Source organism: Phasianus colchicus, unplaced genomic scaffold, assembly GCF_987193195.1.
Source record: "Phasianus colchicus unplaced genomic scaffold, bPhaCol1.hap1.1 HAP1_SCAFFOLD_45, whole genome shotgun sequence".
NCBI classification, from domain to species: domain Eukaryota; kingdom Metazoa; phylum Chordata; class Aves; order Galliformes; family Phasianidae; genus Phasianus; species Phasianus colchicus.
The window spans coordinates 1,085,717-1,094,826 of NW_028325225.1; the positions used below are offsets into that span (position 1 = coordinate 1,085,717).

Here is a 9,110-nt window from a genome sequence, read left to right on the forward strand (position 1 = left end):
CTTGCAGCTGGCGCGTGCGCAGAGCACTTGGCACATGCGCATTGCGGGGCACAGACAGGCGCATGCGCCGTGGCGGGCAGAATCCGGCGCATGCCCCGTTCGGAGCAGAATCCAGTGCGCGCGTAGTGGTGTGTGGTTTTTTTTTTTTTTTTTTAAACCACTGGCGCATGCGTTGTGCTTTCTCATGAACCGCGCGTCCGTACTCCGTGCTGTTGTCTCGAGAACCGCGCCTGCGTAGTGCGGTGCCTAGAGAGACTGCCGCGTGCGCAGTGCCTAGATTCGCACGTGCGCGTTGCTCTCGCGAGACTTGCTTTTCCAGGAACGCTGCGGTGCAGAGCTGGGGCTGGAACGGGACGTCTGCTCCTCCACCGCGGCGGCAAGCACGTTGGGTGCCACGAGGCGCTGAGAGGCAGCCCTGAGCCGACCCGGTCCGTTCCCGGGTGGGCTCGGGCATAAAAGGGCGGAAATAGACGAGGGGCATCCTGGATTAGAAGGGGAGAATATCGCTGAGCCGGCGCTCCGAGAATCGGCTGCTTGCCCGTCCCCGTAGTGGTTTGTCGAAACAATTGCTATCTTTCAGTTGACGGGCGCGTGTTCGCTATTACCTGGAGGACTGATCACCACAGAGAGTGGCGGATTAGCTGCGCAGAGCGGTTAAAACGCCACTTCCGCGTTTCTACGCGCATGCGTTATACCGCTTGCCGGCCTAAGCAGCGGGCAGCGGCAGTTCCGCGCATTGGCCACGAGGTGGCAGCAGAGACCGCGGAAAGAACTTTTCTGACGGATTGCCGGGGACCCGCGGCGCAGTCCCTGGCGATTCGTTCTCTCTGTGTCTCGTAATGACGGGGGCAGAACACGAAGTTAGAAGTGGAGGGTGTGTGGGGGGAAAGACGAAGAAAAAAGAGGGAAACTTCTCCAAACCCAGGAGAGCTGTGCTAAGTGCTTATAAATAGCTGTAAAAAAAGAGGTTTTTTTTTTTCCTTTTGCCAGCATCCGTTGCATCTTTTCTAAATGTTCGCATTACCAAAGTGTAACTGCCCAGCAAATTTAATGATAACGAAATTAAAGCCCGTTGGCAGAAAGCACAGGGCCGTATTAATGTTCACGCAGCTTCTGTCTTCTTTATACTTTAATGTATTTTTTTCCAAGGGCCTTTCTTCAACTCCAAGTTTCATTTTTGGCTTTTTATGACCCCACACATCAACCCCGTGTCCCCACATGTCCCCTCATGTCTCCTCACCTCCCCCCACACTACCTGTCCCCCTTCGCTCCGTGCCCATGTCACCGTGGGGTTGAGGGCAGGGTCAGGGATGCCTGTGGGGTGCGTGGAGTCCTGGGAGAAGTTGATGGCTGTGCGCAGTGGGGTGATGGTGTCCTCCGCACACGGCTGTGACAGTGGGGTGGGGGTAGCGCCCCACAGGTGGGGGTCATTGCCCCCAGAATGGGGCTTGTGCCCCACACACGTGGGCCGCTTGTATGGGGAGTGCATTCTGGAGATGATCTGTCTTTTCTCCAAATCTGCAGTGACTTCAGCAATCCCCTGTCGTGCCGCAACAGAAATGGGGTCCTGCAGTACGTCAGTGATCTCTGACTCGAGGAGTGCAGGGGCTGCACGAAGTACGCACTCTACAGCCTCCCGACTTCTTTGGGGTTTGGGATCGATGTTTGAGCCAAAGGGCTTCACGCTGCCATGCGGGCAGGTGCCAGGTTCACCCACTGAGGAACCAAATCCTAAAATAAGTTCACAATGGTCTTTAATTGCTGTGCAAGTAGATGACACAGATTTCTCACTGGGGAGCCAAAGCTGACCCTGGCAGTTTGGCAGACAGCACTCGCTCCATTCACACCGGTAGTCTCAGCCCTTTTGTTGCACATGCAGCTTCTCAGCATCTTGCTGTATCAGTATAGAAATCTGTGCTCCCCTATTTATTAGAAATGCCACCAATTGCCATTGAGGACAGACTGGAATCAAAACATGTGGACCATCCTAGCTTGTCCATCGATAACCCCCCCCTCCCCCCTTGCCCAATTGGCTGCCAGTCATTACTTCATTACTTTTTTTTTTTTTTTTCATGCTTTTATGGGAACTTTGAGATCACAGCCTGAAGCAGTGACGGAGCACCTGGTGAGGGGTGTAGCCCTGCAAGCACAGGTGGAAGCAATGCACCTAGAGAACCAGATGAGGCTGAGCCTGGCTCCAGCCCCTCCCTCTCCTCATTTAAGGGCTGGCGGCCCCAAAGGCAGGGTTTCTTCCTGGAGACTGCCTCCTGTGGATTGTTGGGTGAGCTCTGGTTCTTGGAAAGAGGTAAGTGATCCTTTCTTTTTTGCAGGGTTTTGGCTTCTGCCTTTCTGTGGGGATCCTAAGTTGGTTTAGAGTAGCTATGTCCGCTATGCCTCTCCTTATGATGCCTTCCAATTGTTCTCTGAGGGGAGTGAAGGGGTTATCTGCTTTTCTCTGAATTGGTAATGAAGAGACTGACGTTCATTCCTCTCTTTTACTCTTATCTCATGTCTGGAATGCTTCAATCAGCCCCAAGGTAATGCTGGTTGGCTGACTGAGCATTGCAACTCTGGAAACGCCTGGAGCTAATGTGCTTTTCTGTAAAGAGATTCTGCATTCTCCAGGTTTCCTTTGCAACTCTTTTCAAGCCCAGTACCTTCTTGTGAAGTCTCCGTTCCTCTTTCATGACTCTCATTGCACAATCATCGACCTGGGACTCCAAACTACCACACTGTCCCAACCTATTTTATGACACGTTCCCTCTGTGTCCTACTTGTGTCTTTGTGTTCTCCCTGTGTCCTCTGCCCCTGTCCCCTCTGTGTCTCCTCTGCCACGGATTAATTCCGCCCATGCTGAGTATTGTTTAAGGGCGCGTATTTAAATTATGCTCCGTGTCTCTTTGGATCCCGTTCTGTTTTGCAGCTCGATGGGGTTTAAGGGTTTCTGGGGCTCCTCTAGTTAGTGGTTTAAGCACTGTGAAATCTGTGGAGCAGATAATGGAACGCCATGAATCCCTTGTTCATGCATCGCTTGTATGCAGGTGGGTTTGGTGATGGCTGTGGGACGCTCACTTAGAGATGGAATGGGGGTCACAAGGGGCTCGCCTTGCTCCCTGGGGTTTATTCTTCCAGCCCAATAAGCTGGTGATAGAGTGAGGTGCGTGTATCAGGCTGGGACCTGAGCTTAAGAAAACCCCCAGCCCCAGTGGCCGTTTTCTTCATCCTCGCTTAGTGTAATGCAGTCTCCACTACTTGAGCATACTGAACACGAGTATTCTGTTCCTGTTTTGTCTGGTTCTCTCCTAGACCTCCCTTACAGATTTGTCAGTAGTAACAGATGTCAGGGCACAGTTCTCAGAGCACGTTGTGGCCGACCACCCCAGGGTCCTAGGGTTCTTTCTGTTTTTATGGCAGATCTGGCTTCGTCTTTCTAGGAAACAAAGGATTGTCTTCTACTGGACCACTTTGTCTGGATCACCCCAGATATCTCCATCCCAATTGTCAGGGGATGCTGTTAGTTTCCTAGTCTGTATGATACCCAACCTCCCCACCCCTCTTCCTTCCATCCCCTGGCCCCCATTCAATAGCTAGCTCTGCAGCTGTGGGACCCACCAGTGTGATGAAGCAGTACCTCTGGTGTGCTGAATACTGGGACTGGCACAGAGAGGCTCTATGGCTGATGTGAATCTTCCCGACTGGACTACTTGGTGAGTTTCCCCGGAGCTGTTGAGCACACAGGCTTCCCCACCTACCCTGGTTGCTCACCATGCCATCGATGTCCTTTGTGGACATGGCTTCAGGTATCATACCAGAGACTCCTTAGAGTCGGAAGCGACCATTTATGATGATCTAGTCCGACTCACCCACAATGAACAGGGACATTCACAGCTAGATCAGGTTGCCCTGCGTGTCACCTTGGAAGGGACAGGGCATCCACCGCATCTCTGGGCAACCTGGTCACTGCGCAGAGTCACAGAATGTCCCGGGTCGGAAGGGACCTCGAGGATCGTGGATCTCCAACCCCCCCCCCCTGCCACATGCAGGACCATCAACCTCCCCATTTCATACTAGACCGGGCTGCCCAGGGCCCCATCCAACCTGGCCTTGAACACCTCCAGGGATGGACGGGGCATCCACAGCCTCTCTGGGCAGCTGTTCCAGCACCTCACCGCTCTCTCTGTGGAGAACTTCCCCCTGCCATCCAACCTAAATCTTCCCTCCCCCAGCTTAAAACGTTTCCCCTTGTCCCTTGCTATGAAGGATATTTTCCTTATATCTAACCTAAATTTTCCCTCCTTCTTTCCTTTAGCTCCCCTTTGGGTATCGAAAGGCTGTTACCAGGTCACCTCGGAGCCTTCACTTCTCCGGGCTGAACAGCCCCAGCTCTCTCAGCCTGTCCTCACAGGTGAGGTGTTTGATCCTTTGGTTCTTTTTTTTTTTTTTTTTTTTTTTTTCTTGTGGCCGTCCTCTGTATGTGCTCCAACGGGTCCATGTCCCTTCTGCACTGAGGGCTCTTCATATGGACGCAGTACTCCAGGTGAGGCCTCTTCAGCACAGAGCAGAGGGGCAGGATCACCTCTTTTCACCTGCTGACCGCACATCTTTTGGTGCAGCCCAGGATGTGGCTGGTTTTCCGGGCTGGGAGGGCACTTTGCTGGCTCGTGTACAGCTTGCCATCCACCAGCTCTTTTGGGACGGGCCTAGGCTCAGCCCTTTCATCCCCCAGCATGTATTGGTAGTGGGGGGTTCTCTTGTCCCAGGTGCAAGACACTGCGCCTGGATTTGTTGAAGCTGATGAGGTTTGTCTGTGCCCGCTGCTCAAGCCTCTCTGGGTCCCTCTGGTTGGCGTCCCATGTCACTGCTGGCGTGTCGCTGCTCCCCACAGCTTGGTGTTGTCAGCAAGGTTTCTGAGTTGTGGCTGATAAGACGACTGCCTGGAGTGAGTCAAGCATCCTTCAGCTTGAACCAGGTCCAAGTGTGCACAGCAAGAAAGACGTGGCCTTCATCAAAAGACCACCAGATGACCCTGAGAGATACCTCGCATGTGTAAAAGAACTGAGACCTGAGGCTAGAAAAAATGTCAATCCTACTGGGGACTCGCTGTAATAACCCAGCCTTTTCTTGGACTTCCCCCAGACGGCGAGCTCGGGCTTTACAGGCTAGAGGTGGAGCTAACACAGAGACCTCTGGATTTTCAAAAAGGAACAAGAAGGCTGAGAATCGGGTGCTTTGTTTGACGTTTTCGCTGGCTGTCCTACTTAAGGATTCTGCCTGTCCATAGGCACGTTTGGTTGGTTTGGCTGGAACTTAGGAGCCTGGTGCTTATGACTTCGGTTCTTTGTGATACAGAGCTGCGCCCTTTGCTGCCCAGACCAAATGCACGTGTTGTTGGAAGAGATTACTCTATGCATTTTACTTTTTTTTCTTTAATGCTTTTAAAGAGTGAGAGTGGTATACGCCTTCAAGCAGGTAACATATAAAACTTGTTTGTTTGTTTGTTTTCCTTTTTTCCTTCGAGCACTGGTTCGGGGAAATATGGATGCTTTCTTCTCTGCCGCTATGTTTCCCGCAGTGGAATTTGGGGAATGGCTTCTGTTGTTGGTTTTTCAATACTGAAGAAACATAGCATTCTTTTTATTCTGCCTATGTAGAACTCCCTTTGTTTCCTCTGTAGTTTTGAGTTGTGCTCTGGAACAGAATGTTCAGCTGAATCTAGAACAGCTGCCAAAGAGGAGTCTGTGGGCAAGTGGCTCTGGATTTCCCAGGCAGAGGTCGTAAAGCTCCTTGCCTGCTCACAAAGCGTTCTCATTGTTTTTATACAGTGTTCTATTTTACTGCTGTATTGAGACTTTTATGAAAAATCCTTTGTTTCCCAAAGGTGATGCTGAGAAACACGCCTCATGATGACTTATGCATACCTCGCATTTCATATCAATTCTCCCTTTGGGTCAAAAGTAGACCAAATCCTTGAAACCGTGCCTGGGAATCCCACTGATATTGAAACAGTTCAGCAGTGGTGCCCATGGTCAGAACGCCCTGCGGCGGCAGATCCTGGCATTGACTGTGAATGGAAGAACTGACAACAAATCGCTCGATATCAAAATTGACCCGGTGGATATTTACAAGCGCCGGGAGACCCAGACGGGATCTCAGAGTTGCATGGCCAGGTACAGAAGTTGTTTTACTGGTGGTTTTTTTGTTTGTTTTCTTTTGCAACGTTAAGGATTGTTAATCATTCCTCGCCATCCTTGGCTTCACTGCGCCCTCCTGTCCAATTGACACCAGCTTTTTCATCACCTCAGTTGCCTTCAAAAAAAAAAAAAAGCATGACAAAATCAATTTGATGATGACGTTATTTATTTATTTATTTATTTACCGATATTCTTAAGCACTTAGCAGAGTTTTGCTGGGCATAGAGAAGTTTTCCTTGTTTTTCTTCGTCTTGTTCCAACTGACGTAATTCTCTCCTCCCTCAACCCCGACCTAACTGCGTTTTTCCTCTGCCCTCACGAGAGAGAAGGAACGGAGCGCCAGAAGCTGCGGCGCGGCTCCGCGTCAGTCCAGTCGGAGCTGTTGTTTCCGCGGTCTCTGGTGCCCCCTCGTGGCCAATCCGTGCAATTGCGGCCGCGTATGTTCGGTGCCGCAGGCAGCAGTACGCATGCGCGTAGGCACGCGGAAGTGGCGTACGTACGTTCTCATCGCTCTGCGCAGCGAATCTGCCGAGCTTTGTTAGGGTTAGTCCTCCAGGCAACAGCACGCATGCGCCAGAGAACTCATAAATAGCTTTCAAATCTACCAAGCCCTGAGATGCAGTCGAGCAGTCAATTCCTGCTGGCTCAGCAACGGTTTTCTCTCTTGCTGTCGGAAGTGCTCCTTGTCTATTTCCTCCGACGGTCTGACGCTCGAGCCTGCCTCGGGAACAGGCACATGCGTAGTGCGGTGCGGAGGGTGGCGCTTGCGCAGTGCAGCGTCTAGGCTTGGGCACGCGTAGTGCTCTGCCGAGAGGGGCGCATGCGTAGCGCCGAGCCGCTACCGGCACATGCGCACTGCAGTGCCCGGGCTCGCGCGTGCGCGTTGCTCTCCCGAGGCTCGCTGGTCGCGGGTTGCTGCCGCGTCGGTGCTGCTGCACGCCAGTACCGCGACCGCGAATCTCCGAGCTGCTCGCGTTCCACTGCCGCTGGGAGGGCTTTTAAACGGCTGGGGGACGGTGCAGGGCTGGGGGTGGAAAGGGACTTTGCTGGTTCACCGGGGCGGAGAGGAAGTTGGATGCCACGAGGCGCTGAGGGGCAGCTGTGAGCCCAACCGGTCCGCTTCCGCGTGGGCTTGGGCATAAAAGGGCGGAAATAGACGAGGGGCATCCTGGATTAGAAGGGGGAGAATATCGCTGGGCCGGCGGCCCGGGAATCGACTGCTTGCCCGTCCCCGTCGTGGTCTGTCGAAACAATTGCTGTCTTCAAGTGGACGGGCGCACGGTCGCTATTAGCTGGAGGACTGATCACCATAGAGAGCGGCGCATTAGCTGCGCAGAGCGGTTAAAACGCCACTTCCGCATTTGTACGCGCATGCGTTGTGCTGCTTGCGGGACGCGGCGACAGACAGCGGCAGTTCCGCGCATGGGCCACGAGGTGGCAGCAGAGACCGCGGAAAGAACTTTTCTGACGGGATCGGCCCGCGTTTTTCTCCCCTGGCGACCCGTTCTCTCTGTCTCGTGATGGCGGGAGAAGAGCGCGAAGTTGGAAGCGGGGGCGTTGTGGGGGGAAAGACGAAGAAAAAAAGAGAGAGACTACCCCAAACCCAGGCAAGCTCTGCTAAGTGCTTATAAGTAGCTGTGAAAAAATAAGTTCTTTTTTTTTTTTTTTTTTTTTTTTTCTTTTTGCCAGCATCTGTTGCATTGTTTCTAAATGTTCACAGACCAAAATGCAACTGCCCGGCAAATTTAATGATAACGAAATTAAAGCCCATTGGCAGAAAGCGCGGGGCCATATTAATGTTCACTCAGCCTCTGTCTTGTTCCTACTTTTAATGTATTTTTTCCCAAGGGCCTTTCTTCAACTCCAGGTTTCATTTTTGGCTTTTTATTCTTTTTTATGCCCTAAAATGGGTAGTGTTAGGCCCCAGCAGGTCTACGCAGGCAGTCACAGCACAGAGTTGCTGTTTTGAGATTAGTGTGGACCATTACAGCGTTTCCACAAAGACTAACGAAAACTGCAGTTCTCCACCTAAGTTTGCAGATGGAAAAAATTAATTCACCTGCATAGAACGAATTGATGCGTCACAGCTGCCATCGGCAAGATGGCCCGAGAGCTGTGCGGGTCTATCAGGCTCAGCTGCAGCTTTTCATCTTTTCAGCTGCCCTTCTCTGGTCCTCCTGCAGCTGGACAGATAGCCCACAAGGGCACGGGGTATACGCAGGCCCTCCCCAGCCAGCTGCGGCAGGCGCTCCTTTTTTGAGGATTACTTGTTCACATACCCAGTTTCCAGCTCATTCCCTTTGGAAAGCTTTTCTTGCGCTCCATGTTACTAGCGCACAATAGAAGTTAAGCCAGTTAAGCCTCTCTCAAGCCCAAGGAGTCCAATGTGCAAGTGTTTTTTGTTTGGGTCTGTCTGTTTTTTTTCCGGGTGTAGGGGGCAGGGGGTGGGCATTTGAGATAGCTGAGCTGTGTGAAAAAAGTCAGTGTCAGAAAGGCCTCTCTCTGATGCCAATGAATATGTCGTTTCCTAAAGCCTGGTCAGTCTTCTCTGCTGGTTGCAGAGAGTTGAGCTATTACGTATGGCCAAGACGAAAGTGTAATCAGTGAAATAGGTGGAGTTGCTCCTTCTGGTAATTTAATGCCTCACCGTGGTATAGGGCGGATGAATGCTGGCTTTGTACCAAAGCACTTGGTAACCCTGAGATTCAAACCTTAATGCTTTCCAGCAAATTTATATTTTCAGGTAGTGCCGCAGAGATGCGGTGACTATTGTTCACGTATTTTCACGTGTCACTGATTACATGGGTTTTCAAAACAGGCACAGCAGAAAACTATTCTCATTGACCGGAATGATTTCTAGTAGGATTCTGTTGTTTTTGCCTCTGGGCCTTGTGTTAAAATAGTAATTTCTGGGGGCTG

The 9,110-nt window shown here is 51.8% G+C and overlaps 1 long non-coding RNA gene across 1 annotated transcript; it reads left to right on the forward strand.

Annotated features, from left to right (window-relative positions):
* Positions 1-2,920: 2,920 nt before the first annotated feature.
* LOC149912018 (uncharacterized) lies at positions 2,921-5,757 on the forward strand. Its single transcript, XR_016462499.1, has 3 exons — positions 2,921-3,707; positions 4,310-4,405; positions 4,886-5,757. It is a non-coding gene; the product is annotated as an uncharacterized LOC149912018 (long non-coding RNA).
* The last annotated feature ends 3,353 nt before the right edge of the window (positions 5,758-9,110 follow it).